This window comes from Idiotropiscis lumnitzeri, chromosome 5 (assembly GCF_059441095.1).
Source record: "Idiotropiscis lumnitzeri isolate Australia: NSW breed Sydney's pygmy pipehorse chromosome 5, RoL_Ilum_1.0, whole genome shotgun sequence".
In the NCBI taxonomy this organism is placed as follows: domain Eukaryota; kingdom Metazoa; phylum Chordata; class Actinopteri; order Syngnathiformes; family Syngnathidae; genus Idiotropiscis; species Idiotropiscis lumnitzeri.
The window spans coordinates 19,349,303-19,362,518 of NC_142395.1; positions in this window are offsets into that span (position 1 = coordinate 19,349,303).

Here is a 13,216-nt window from a genome sequence, read left to right on the forward strand (position 1 = left end):
AAGTTAATTACTTCCAAGGAGAACTTACGTCATTTTCAACACTGATATAGATCATGTAACGTACTGTTATTCAAGCTTCAAAACTGTGGTTGTCTCCACTTAAAGATTGACTATTAGTGATAAGAAGCGCTCGTTATTTAACTGGTGGCCTTCTGACAAAATTAAACACAAAAACAGGAACATATGGATGGAAGCCCATTTGAGGGACGGATGGGCAGGAGGTTTTAGAAAAAGGATGGACCAAGCGGGGGCGGAAGTGGATTTTCATCTTCCCTATAATCGTCCCTCATGTGCATGCGTGACGTTCTACGTGTGTTTTCGACGTTGATGCGAGGCGGCCAAAAGTTCATTTCATTTTGCCCAAATGGGCTAAGGACAAAAATTGGTTTTTACATGCTTCATTCGCGCCATTGGTCACCCAACTGCGCGTACGGGATTGCAAACGCACCGGCGGGAACATATGGTCTGGATGAAAAGGAGAAGAAGAAGAAAAGGGAGAAGAAGAAGGACACATAGGCAGAGACAATGTTGGTCGATGACGTCAATATGCAGATTTTTATTTTTTTTTTGCCGCGGGCGAAATATAAGGACGGAATGGCTTTAACGGGATGACGACGACGGGGGTGGAGGACAATTACTCTTATGAATAAGTACTAAAGGGTAAGGACGGAAAGGTGTCCAGGTCAAGGGTGGGGGGCGGAGGATGGAGCGGCAAAATGGGGTCAAGTGCCCATCTATGCTCTTAGTACAGCATCTTGACTTTTTCCACTTTCATTTTCTCAACTCAAGTCTCCTCCCACTCTTTGCTGTAACAAAGTGGAATCATTTGAAAAAGTATGAAGAAAACTACTATGATTGTTTCTACCGTAAGGTGGGCACCGAATGTGCAAATTTATCAGATTTTTAACCAGCTTTTGAGTCAGCCCATTCACCTTTTGAATTAGCGCCAATTTCAAGTGTCATTGGAAGGTGTTTATTGCACACTGTACAAAAAGGAATGGCAATCAGCAGCTTCTGATTAGTTTGATGGACTAAATTCTTGACACCTCAGTTATTTGGTCAGCCTAATATGAAGCGTTGAATGCAATTGGTGGCCCTAACGCATGCATCAGGAAACAAAATTTGTTTGTGAGATGTTTAGCTTTGTGCACCATCCAAGGCAGTCATGACTCATTTGCTTGAAAATGTAAACCCTTAAATTACATGCTTTTGCTTTTAGACGACAGTAGGCAATTGTAATTGGAGATTACAAAACCCTTTCTAAAAACATGAGACGCATGCCCATCTCTATATGAAGGTCAATAGATATGAATTAAAAAATTTTGCTTTGGAATTTAGCCATTAGATGTCCATTGGTTGAAAAAAGAATAAACTGTATATAAAAATAATGGTTCAGAATTGTAGACCAAAATATTACCGTAAAATGTAATGATTTACCCGCCATCATTGTACATTTCTGCAAATATTACCATTTTACCGGGTGTAAAGCTATTGTTCATTTTCACGTATATTTTCAACAATTATTATGTTGGGAAAGAGGAAATATGTGAATCATATGACGTGACATCAGACGTCATGACTGCTTGCAAGGAATTAATTTTCTCCATTAAAATATGAAGTAGACCTTCAAGTACTGCGTCAAAACTCAAGATCCCTGAAATGCCCTACTTCTGTTTCCTTTATTCTGCCTTATCACCCGAAATCCAAGTGGCCTCTTCTTCCAATGATTTTTTTTCACCCGATTGTTCTCTTGCCACTGTTGAGATTTTCGTTCTTTCATCTTCATTTCGAATTATGTGAATGTGGGATTATAAGCAGAACAGAAATGAATGAGAAATGAATAAAAAGATAAATATGTCATTGGATACGCCAACATAAGCTCACGAGACACTAGGCGGCATTTGGCACAAATAAAAATTGATATGATAACTTCATTCATTCATTTTAACCACTTGTTTAGGGTCATGGGTGAGCTGGGAAATGAATTACCCCGGGTGAACTCACACAAGAACAGGCAGACGTTTTTTGCCTTTACAAAAAAAAAAAGTGTCATGAAATGTCAATGATTTAGTTGTAATTTGCTTATTGATTTGGGTGCTTTTTTTTTTTAATCATCTCGAAAAGAGGACGTCTGTCCAACCAAATAAAAGTACACAAAAATTAGAACAGGACCCCAATGATCCTTTTTTTTTCAATCAGTCTTCAGAAATAGATTTTGTTTTGTTTCGTTTTGTTTTTTTGTTTTAATATCCATTTATATATGTAGAAGCGAGCAGGAATCCCCCAGTGATGCTTGTGGACCTAAATGAACCGTCACAACAATAAAATCCAAATTTTTGACCGCATGTCTGTCAAATGCAGCCAGCTGTCAAGGTTGCAAGTCACAAGGAGCAACACTTAGTGACCCGCACATAAGGCTGGGAACAGCTGGTGATGAAAATCCAAAACCCTCCACAGATTAAACGTCTCATTTAACCACACTTGCGGTGAGAAGGGGATGTTGAAGTCATCCTGCTGTTTGCACTTTAAGTGTCGGCGTTTCCCCATGATCCTACTCTTCTGCATTATTTGTTTTTGGTTGCTAGTGTTGCATTGAGGGAATTCTGAAGTTTTGTTGTGCAACTTGATCACACCAACACTCCTGCTAAGTTCTACAGTTTGTAATGAGCCAGCTGCTTAGGCAACAAGAATGAAATCAGCCACGTATAAACTTCATGAACATATCTTAATGAGTGGTGATGATTTACTGACAGAAAACATTTGAAAATACTTTTTTTTCTTTGAAATCAATTCCCTGCTAAGCAGACTTTAATCAAGTCAAGAACTTGCGTTCCAATGATTAAAAAAAAAAAAAAGTTATGCCAGGCACGCATTAGTTTGTGGTGGTGCAACGGATCACATAAGTCGCGCTTCATACCGAATCATGGAGTTTGAGTCACCAAACGGATCGTTTTTCATATCAGCAAAAAAATAAATAAAAATGTATTTAATCTCTATTTTAAAAAAAACACTTTGGCCCATAAAAAAAAAAAAATCAACATAGAAGTGCAATTTAAGGCAAATTCCCTTCCTTTAAATATGGAAAGTGCATTACAAAATGTTTAAGGTCCACAATATTGAAAAAGAAGTAAAGAAAAGAAAAAAAGTAAGGTAAAGAACAGCTGTTTAACTACGGACACTTGTTGCTAATGCTAACAGCTAGCTGCTAGCCACTGACGGCGGAGACTTGTGCCGACGGCGTAATTAACTAGTGGTTTGGTGCTGTGTTGATGTTGGTGGCAACTATGTAACGTCAATTAAAACTGCGATAAGGCAAGCCGAAATGCGGAAAATGGAAGTCAAGCTAGCCGTGATGCCACCACGGCGGCCAAATTCTACAAAGACCATTGCAAAATGTATCTGATTGCAGGCCGCAGACCTTAAATGTCCGTGTTTGTTGAATATTTTTGCAGCTTCCTCCACTTGTCTGTCTGAATGACAGTGCAAAGACAAGAGGCAGAAAAAAAATCCTGCATCACTAATTTGAGGACTCGTTTCACCCCAAATTCCCAAAATGCTCCCATCGATGCAACTTACGTGATCCATGAGGGATTTTAAACTTCCTCTGCTGCCTCATGTGAACGCTCAGTTTTTTTTTTTTTCACCAACCACTGGTGACACGCCTGAACTGTGACGCTTGATCCGTATGGATCACGGCTCAAAGATGATCCCTTGCACCACCACTAGCTTGTGTTACAATATTTGCAGCAAATACGAGAAGAAAGGATCGTTGAAATAACAAATTCTCAGTGAACACTTCTTGAGCTGTCAAAGGAGACTGCTCGAGTTAAACACTGCGGAGATTTATGCAGACAGGTGAAATAAAACCTTAAAGTGTCTTTGTAGGGTGTTGGGCCACCACGGGCCACCAGAAAAGCTCCACCCTGTCATATATTTGATTTAATCTCATGAACTTTCCTGAAATGTGGTGGGGGGGGACGGAAACTTAAAGGAGGGGGCACCCTTCCTCAAAAGAATTCCCTTCAGTTGGTGTTTTGAAGAGCGCTGTCAAACTCGTCAAGAATCTCCCAGAGGTGTCCAATTGGGTCGGGAGCTGATGACGGCAAAGGCCGTAGCATTTAAGTTACATCATCTTCAACCGCATCAAGTCATTCTTCAAACTCGGCTCTGTGTCACATGTTGTCAGCCGATGCAGAAAAATATCTTTTAGCCCGAGAACAAAAGACAAAAAGCTTAGTGCAATTCCACATCCATTACATCTAAGTAGCTCCTCCAAACATCCATTTATTCATTTGCACATGACAGCATCAGTGGGGACTGCACGACACAGCTCCACATCTGAACCAGAATTATTCATTATAGGCTCTCTTTCTGTATGTACAATTATTTATATGCTTCAATTATGAATTGAGTGGTGAGAAAGGAGCAAAGTCGATGTGATACAGGAAGGTTTTTTTTCTCTTTCTGGGACCTATGTGCTAATTGATGTGGCTCTCAGAAAAGACTTGTGATTCGAAGAAATAATTAAGCTTTTATTGGAATGGAGTTGAAATAGTGCAGCTAGCTTCGGTTAAAAAGAATCATTTTGTCAAATTGAAGCAGCAGTATTATAGTAGCCAGTCCACAGAAGATGGCACTAGTTTTCAATTTCACATTCCTCACCCTGACATCAGATTCGTAATGAATAGCATGAGCTGACAGCTACATTATTTGGCTTGCAAAGAAATAATTAGTTACAGATTGTTTCTGGCTCATGAGAGATGTTTCAAAGCAGGTGTCTGCATGGCTTACAAATGATATTGCATATTTCCTTCCCAGGACTCCGTGACAATGATTCGACATTACATGGCTGATTCACGATAAAACAGTTGCCTAACAGATGAAGAATGACTTGACAATTACTATTTACTTTTTACGTAAAATTGTTAATGCAGTACACTGAAGATCCGTGTTGGGGTAACACGTTACAAAAGCAATACGGTACAGTAATATCTTGCATTTTAGCAGTAGTCAAGTAATGATAATAAAAAAATCAATGTTTTGTAATATTATCACAGTTACTGAGCCTAGTAACTACCTCACACGTTTGGGGATCTTAACACAAATTTGATCAAATATATTGATCGAGATGGTTGCGTACACCCTCACGTACATCGCAAGCGATAATGTGGGGCAATCGTCACAGAAGCGTTGCACGTTTGAAATCCACTACCAACGATTAATTTTTGTTTACACATTGATTAGTGACATAAACTACCGTTTGTGACACGACCCGCAATCACAGTTGCATTCAATACATAGGCCAAAAATATTGTCGAGCTCACGAAACAGTTAGGAATTATTTTTATCTCATACACATGCATTGAAACAGACTTTCGACTCTAGCCGTTCGAGACCGATGCTAAATTTAACTGTCGCCATACCATGCACGGTCACGGTGCCACATCAAAACCCCAAGAATATCACTAAGTATCAATTAAATAAAACATACTGGCAACGACAAACAACCAAAATAAGGATAAAAGAAATAAAACCAAAAGAAAACACGGATTTTCACACAAAACCCATCTAAAGTGCCGCAAAGCAAGCTGGGAGTGTCTCAGCCTCCCGGCAACGTTGCAGTATAATCAAAATACAAGCAGGAATAAACCTAAGTAAAAGCAGCGAATACATTGCGACGAATTGAGTCTTTATGCTTTTTAGATGCGATTTTAATTAATTGTGTGCCAACAATTGTAGTTTGAAAAACAGCGGTCATTCTGATTGGCAGTTCGCAATCAAAATGCAAATCTCGTCTGCACGAAGCCGAAGCCGTGCGTTGGCAGATGACGTCACGCCACGGCACCTCCAATCCGACGAACTAAAATATGCGCCATTAAAATAGAGCCTGATGCGCGCGATTATTTCCATAGTTCCTTTTTATCGATGTAGTATAAACAATTACAACTAACTGAAGTTTCAATTATTTTATAGATCTATAACACACTCTCTCTCTCTCTCTCTAGATTGTATATATTACATATATATATATGTATATATATATATAGTTGTATTAAAAAGAACTCTTATTGATACAAATATAGATCAAACGTCGCAATCTGCCACCGTAGAGGCGAACCATTTAATATTATAGCCCACATATATATAATTAAATGACGAGTTTACTTTACAAGCTACAGTATGGTAGACAATTTTGTATTTTCCTTTCAAAGTGTCAAAATCATAAATAAATAAATTAATCCCCAATAAAAAGTAATTTAAAAGTAAAACTTAAACTTGAGTGACTCATTACTCCACAAAGACAGTAATATTGTAAAGGAACGTCTTACTTTCACATGCAAGTAACATGTAATATGTAACATATTACATTTTGGAAGTAATTTCCCCAACACTACAGATAATATCTTCTAAAATTGTATTTTCAATGTGTAGGTTTCACAGACTTATTTTAATTTGCTAATTTAATGCATTGGATTGAGTAGATACTGAAAAAAATAATTAAAGCCATATCTAAGTTTCACTGGCTTGACTGAAAGAAATTGACTTAGTCTATCGACATTATTTCTCGCTGCAGATAAAGCACTCGCTTTCAAAGTCAGCCGCTATATGCTGTTTGACAAATTTTCTTGAGAGTGGAAAAATAGTCTCAAGTAGTGGTAGCAACAACTGTTGAAAAATATCAGTAAATTGTTATATGGGGGAAAAATTATAGCAATTAAGAATTGTTTATCTTGATCTTTTGGAGAGCCTATATTATGTAGAAACGCTTCCTTCAAGAATTTGTGTGACATCAGATATGTGCCAAACGTGGCAGAACCATGCCTTTTAGTTGTCCTTCAAACAACTTGAGATGCATTTTGAAAGTAGGGTAGGGACTGTAAGTATCGCAGTCTGAGGACATTGTTAATAGATCCTCTGGTGACACATTTCATTCAGCCAGTCATTGTAATTGCTTTTTACATGACAAAGTAATAGTGTTAGGGCTTTGGAGACGTGAAAAGTCCCTTGGAAATAGAGAACTTTGAAATTAAACCTTGCTTTTCAATTTTCGCTCCCATAAGAGCTGAGCAATTAAATGGATTTAACCCCGCACTATGTAATAAGACATAAATACGTTTCAAAGGAATCAGGTGTCATGAATTGTTTTTTGACAGACTTCAACTGAAACTGGTTTTGTGTTCTACTTAATGCTCATCACGTGAGATCAGATACAGGGATGTTTTTTTTCTGACTGTGTGTGTGTGTGACACATTTTGTGAACTACTTGAATCGGATCACTCCGCGGGGACCGCCACCGACGATACATGTGCGACATTGATCAGAGGCGTGTATTGTTTTTGAAGAGTGCATTGGATGGCATGTTATTCCAAAGTATTGTTTGCTTAATACAAGCACAAACTATTTACCACTTCTTTTCTCCGGATTCAACACCACGGGATCATGCTCTTGTTCAAACAACAGTACCGTAATGGCATCAGTCACTTCTGTGCACTCTTTCACACGTGGAGTTTAAGCAGCGATTGTTTTGACTTATTTACTTCACTTACCTCCATAGTCTTGCAATGTGGCACAATTAAGAAGTGTTGACATGATTCTAACACGTTGTGCAAGACACGGTACTGTGTTGAAAGTTGGTTGGAGGCTTGACTTCCTGTTGCCACCTCACATCAACATTAGGAAAGTCATTCCTTGCATTTGCTTTGCAGACTGATTTGCTCTGTGGACGTCATATTGTTTACTTGGCACAATCAACATTCCTGACTCCATTGCTGCTGCACATAAAACATGTGTGCTCTTACTGCGAGTTGCACTACATCATTTAGTATTGTTTAGTATAGCTTTTATATCATGTATTTTTTATAGTCCTTTTTTTTTCATTCTTGAAACACAAATCTGGAGTTTCACCCCATTTTACAAAATGATTACAAAATTGGCATAGAAAATTATATAGTATTCTATAAACTATACTACATGCAACGAAACTTAACTAAATTTGAGCATTCTATTGAAATTGTTTATTTAATTGTTGCAACATTTCTGTCATTTTATAAAATAATAATAATAATAATAGTAATAAACAATAAATAATAATTAAACTCCAATCTACTGTTTTTTTTATACAAGGAACCCATAGTTGAATTTATGCATCTGCACCTTTTTTTTATTTTAACATAAAACAAATGTCATTTTTATGAACATTTCCATTTATATATTTTTTTGTTTTGTAACCCCCCAAAAAATAATCGCTTGATTCATTACAATTTCATTCATTATTCCTCATTATTATATGATTGTGACAAAAATACTTTTTTTTTCCCATAATCAAGCCGTCCTAATGTAAGCCATTTGTCACTATGTGGTTTACAACATGGTGAGGGGGCGATTCCAGGATAACAAGCTCAAGAGTGCTGAACACCCGACCGGGCAAGATACATTGCATGGCTTTATACAAATCTCTCTTTGTCCGATTAGAAGTTATAATTTAAAGCTCCTCAGAAGCACCTTGCCTTAAAAATGAACATGTGAGAATGACACAATAGCTCGCATCTCTCCTTCCAATTGAAACGGGAGAATGGCGGTGTCTCTGACTACCTCAAACAATTCAGATCGAGAAAGAACATCAGCTAACATCTAATAACAACATACACAGTAAGTTACAATTGAATGCAGCAATGAGAAATGATAATAGCGGGTTGGTATTGAGCGGCAGAACCTCATAGGGTGGAACAAATCAGACCAAGTCTGATCATTAACTTTTCAAACCTGTTTTAAAAAGCCATACATTAAAAAAAAAAAAAAAAAAAAAAAAAGAGAAAACGTCCCTACTTTTTAGGGTGCTGGGATTTAATTTAGGGGTGCTTGACCACCACCAAATGTGGGCTAGAATCCCCCATAGTATTTCCTATGAAGTCCAAAATATATTTCAGTAGATTGTAGTCGGTATCATAGAGCACGGACCACAGCTGGGTTACTGCAGCAAACATGAACACTTCCCGATGACTGATTCTCGAAAGGCGCTTATGTTAAACTGGTGCCACACGTACCTCCACCCCATCCAGTGCGGCGAAAGAAAAGATAAAAAAAACACAGTGGCTTAACATTGCGGTGATATTTGCAGGCTGTCTGTCATTGCGTGTTTGCCGCACACTATATCTTGAACTCAAACATGTCGCATTCTTAATGCTTTCAGTCATTCTCTATCATGTTGCTCATGCATTTTTTAACTTTTGAACACTCAAGGTTTCCAATAATTTCTCTTATCATCCTTTCAGTCTGACTCCGCCGCTGCCTCGCTCTCCCTGTGGATTCAGGATAAAGAGCAGAACAATCCTCGATAGCGGAGACAGAGATTACCCTCCCTGATCTTTCGACAGACAAAAAAATAGTTGAGTGTAAAACCCATCCTGGGGGGCTTGCCGGCTCACTGCTGACTGACTTCACATTAGCATGCGGCATTGAGGAGAAAAAGACGCTTTACCCCTTTTGACCTGCCACTTGACTTCAGAATGAGAGGAATCAAGAGAGCCGCGCTGTGTTCAGGCTGTCACCACAATGATAGCGCACTCGCAAAAAAAGGACTTGGGGAAAATAGCAACCTGGTTCAGCATGTCTAACATTTGCTTTCTGTGCCAGGTACAAAAAGCGCTCCACTTTTCAACAGACTAGACAAAGCTGAAGAGGCTTGCAAGCAACCAAGAATTGTTGGCTGAGAAATCCAACATTTGCAACATTTTGTTAAGTATGTCAGCAAAGCTTAACAAGCTGATGATACACAGGAACAATAAATCACTTGATATTGCGCTCCTCACAGCGTAAACCGGCAAGAATGAGCCATTTCTAATTCTATTCTTTCATTTCTAATTCAATGGAGAAAGAGGCCGACTTTACAGAGTTGACCGTCCCGTTACACTCAAATTTACCGTCCACACAACATTGAGGTTTTATCTTTTGGATCAATTTGACTTCAGCAGATGAAACCTCCACAAAGTGACGATTCATTTTCGGAGTGGTGTACCACAACGGTCATCTCGAGTTCACCGCACACTATAAGAGTTCCAAAAAAATTGAGCTGTTTAAATAACGGAAGTGTACACCACGCTGCTCTACCACCTAATTAGGAAGCATAAATTATGCATCAGCTGGTGTCATAAATGGACCTGGCGTAACATCCGCCCGCAATGCAGCCGGATGAAGTCGGGTACCAATGACAAGCCCAACGTCCACCTTGCATCAGGGGACTATTGCAAGAAAGAGACTGATAAAATATTTAACATTCAGTCAGTATAATAAAATATTTGCCCTTTTTTTTTTTTTCTGGCGGTCCAGAGCTGCAACCTATGAAGAAAGTTTGCAGTTCTAAAGTCTGACTGCTTGACGATCAAGTTACATTTGACTGCACAGAGAATTCTTTTCGATGCGTCACACAATATGAGATGAATTTTATGGTTGCCAAAGATGTTAATGTTGAAGTCTTTGCTTTTGTGTGTGTTCCTGGTATGATGCTGTGATTTTTTCTGATGAATAACAATCTATCTTAGTCCATGCGTCTGCATTATACTCTTCACCACTGATAATATTTTAAGATTTTTATATAATCAACTGACCTACTTAAGCGAGTGCACACACCCCCACACACGCACACACACACACTCACGCAGCCTTGACTGCCTAAGTCAGTTGGACAAACTTGTTTTATGGAAATGAAAAGAATCCTATCATTTACAGTATTGGATTCTAGCCTTCCTAGTATGTGAAATAATCTTGACGCACAAAAAGGAGAGTTCTCTTAGGTATTAATGACCTTGAAACTGCTTCAGCAGTGATCTATAGCACTGCTATATATCAAGGATACCAGTAAAGGTGAGGTTAAATGTCAACAGGTGTCAAGGTCACTATGATCAGTGTATGAAACAAAAGTATAAAATTCATTTAGGGATACTTAATGCAGGACTCAGCAGAAATTTCTGCGAAATGTCCAGAACGTGCCCCTCAAGACAACAAATGCTACTATCTAAGTCAGAGGTCTCAAACTCATTTTACTCGCGGGCCACATCATAGTTTTGGTTTCGCTCGGTGGGCTATTATGAACCCGTATAAATCATCATCATCATATTATTATTACATATACTCAACAAACTGATGCATAACTAGTTTTTAATATAATAATCCAGGAATATGTTGTTAGTTTAACAACCATTCAATTCATTTTAAAAGTGTGGTTGGTACCAAAGAAAAAATGCTTGCAATATTTTAACGATTTTAAAATTGACGTAAATTTGCAATTTAGGTATTTTAGCGAGAAACATGAAGTCATGATTGATTTGCCGTCGCGGGCCACATAAAATGATGTGGTGGGCCGGATCTGGCCCCCGGGCCTTGGGTTTGACACCTACGCATTAAGTATTTTAAAAAGATACAAATGTGAATGATAAAACGGACTGACTCGTTGTCGTTAATGTCACATTTGCTTCTTGGTCTCAATATGTGAAGACAAGTATTGCAGCCAAGCAAGGTTTGTTTATAGCGCTAATAGAGGAGAAAACATGTAAATGTAATGAACATTTCTTTAAAAAAATAAATAAAAAAAACAGTTGAATCCAGTAAAGTTCTTCTGATATTTTTTGCCTTAAATATCTTCCAAATGTGGGGCATGAAACAGCCTTGATTGTGTGACATCGTGCAAACAGCCTCTGCGCCTCACTGGACCTCATTTCTGCCAACATCAAAGGATTGAAACTGCATGTATAATGGCAGCTCTTGTGACACTTTCTCTGAAAGAAAGATAATCGCAAGAGAAGGTGAGAGGGAAATAAAATGGTCCACCAGGGGTTACAATGGCGTAAGACTCCAGAGATGTCGAAGTATTTGTGCCTAGCATGTCAAAGTGAATATGAAGTACTTCGGGCTTTAAAACGAGAAGGACTATCGGTGCACCTCTCATGCGATGCATTTAAAGGTAAATGAGAAGAACAGAAAATCAAGTTGCCTGTGTTCACACCCACAACGGCAAAACGCACCACACCGAGCACATCTGAAAAAATTGCCAAGAGTGGGGTCTAAACTCACCTCGTGGCAGATTTACAAAGATGATGAAAAAAGAGCCCTTAGTGTGAGCACAACATATTATGTACACGTGACATTGTTTGCTTCTCCTCTCACACTCCATTCGGCACCAAATTAAGGTCATTATTTGTGGCCGTTGGCACACTGCCCTTTGCTCAATGCAAACTAAATTTTAGATGCCGATGCTGGCAGATGGATGACTTGGAATTATATTACTGTTAGAATCAATTATTTTTCTTCCCACTGATCTATGGTGGCCAAACATTTTTTTGGATCATCTTTAATTGTCATTGTTTTATTAAAACAACTATGTTGATGTATCGTTTAAGGCTATGGCAGAAAATAAATACAAAACATTCTCACGTATGAGACTGCTTTGGAAAGTTTTTTTTTCCATGGTAAATTCAGGACTGCTAATTTTCATATTTCCCAGTAGAACCTGGGGTCTCTTTGAGAAATCAACAATTGAACAAAAATGTATCGTTGTCATGACTCAAAAATAAAAATGAAAAAAATTAGCAGTTAGTCTCAGATGTTAGCGATTTTTGTTACTGAGTTTGATTGAATAATTTGTACCATGCTGCTGATCCTAAGCAGTGTTGGCTCTTAATAAGTCTATTGGAAGAAGTCAAAGTCTCAAACTGAAAATGGGTGCACTATGTTTACCAGTTGGCCTCAGAATAAAAACAAAGCAATAACAGTAAGAGACAACATTTGTTTTCTCGAAATAAAAGCAAAATTGAATGTATTCCAATAATGTAATACATTTGCTGAACATATTTATGAGGGTGATAAATTGCAAGATGGTGGTTGTGTTTAACAAACGTAAACATGACGCTGATCTTGGGACTAATCGCCACAGTCTTTCTATATGCTGTACTATGTACATTTTTTGGTGTGCTGGTGAAACTTGTCATGACAATTTCAGACGAATGATCAAGCACTAGCTACATTTCAACGATTCTCCACGAACATTGGTTTACTGCGGAGCATTTGTTTTGAAGTGATGTTCATTATTTACAGTGAGGGAGTTTTCTCATTTTATACTTTAAGTGTTGTGGGAATTTATTAAATTTAAGGATCACATCGATAGCCAAAGCACAAAAGTTCAGTTCTAAAAATAAAAAAATGCAATTGATACAAAAACATAACG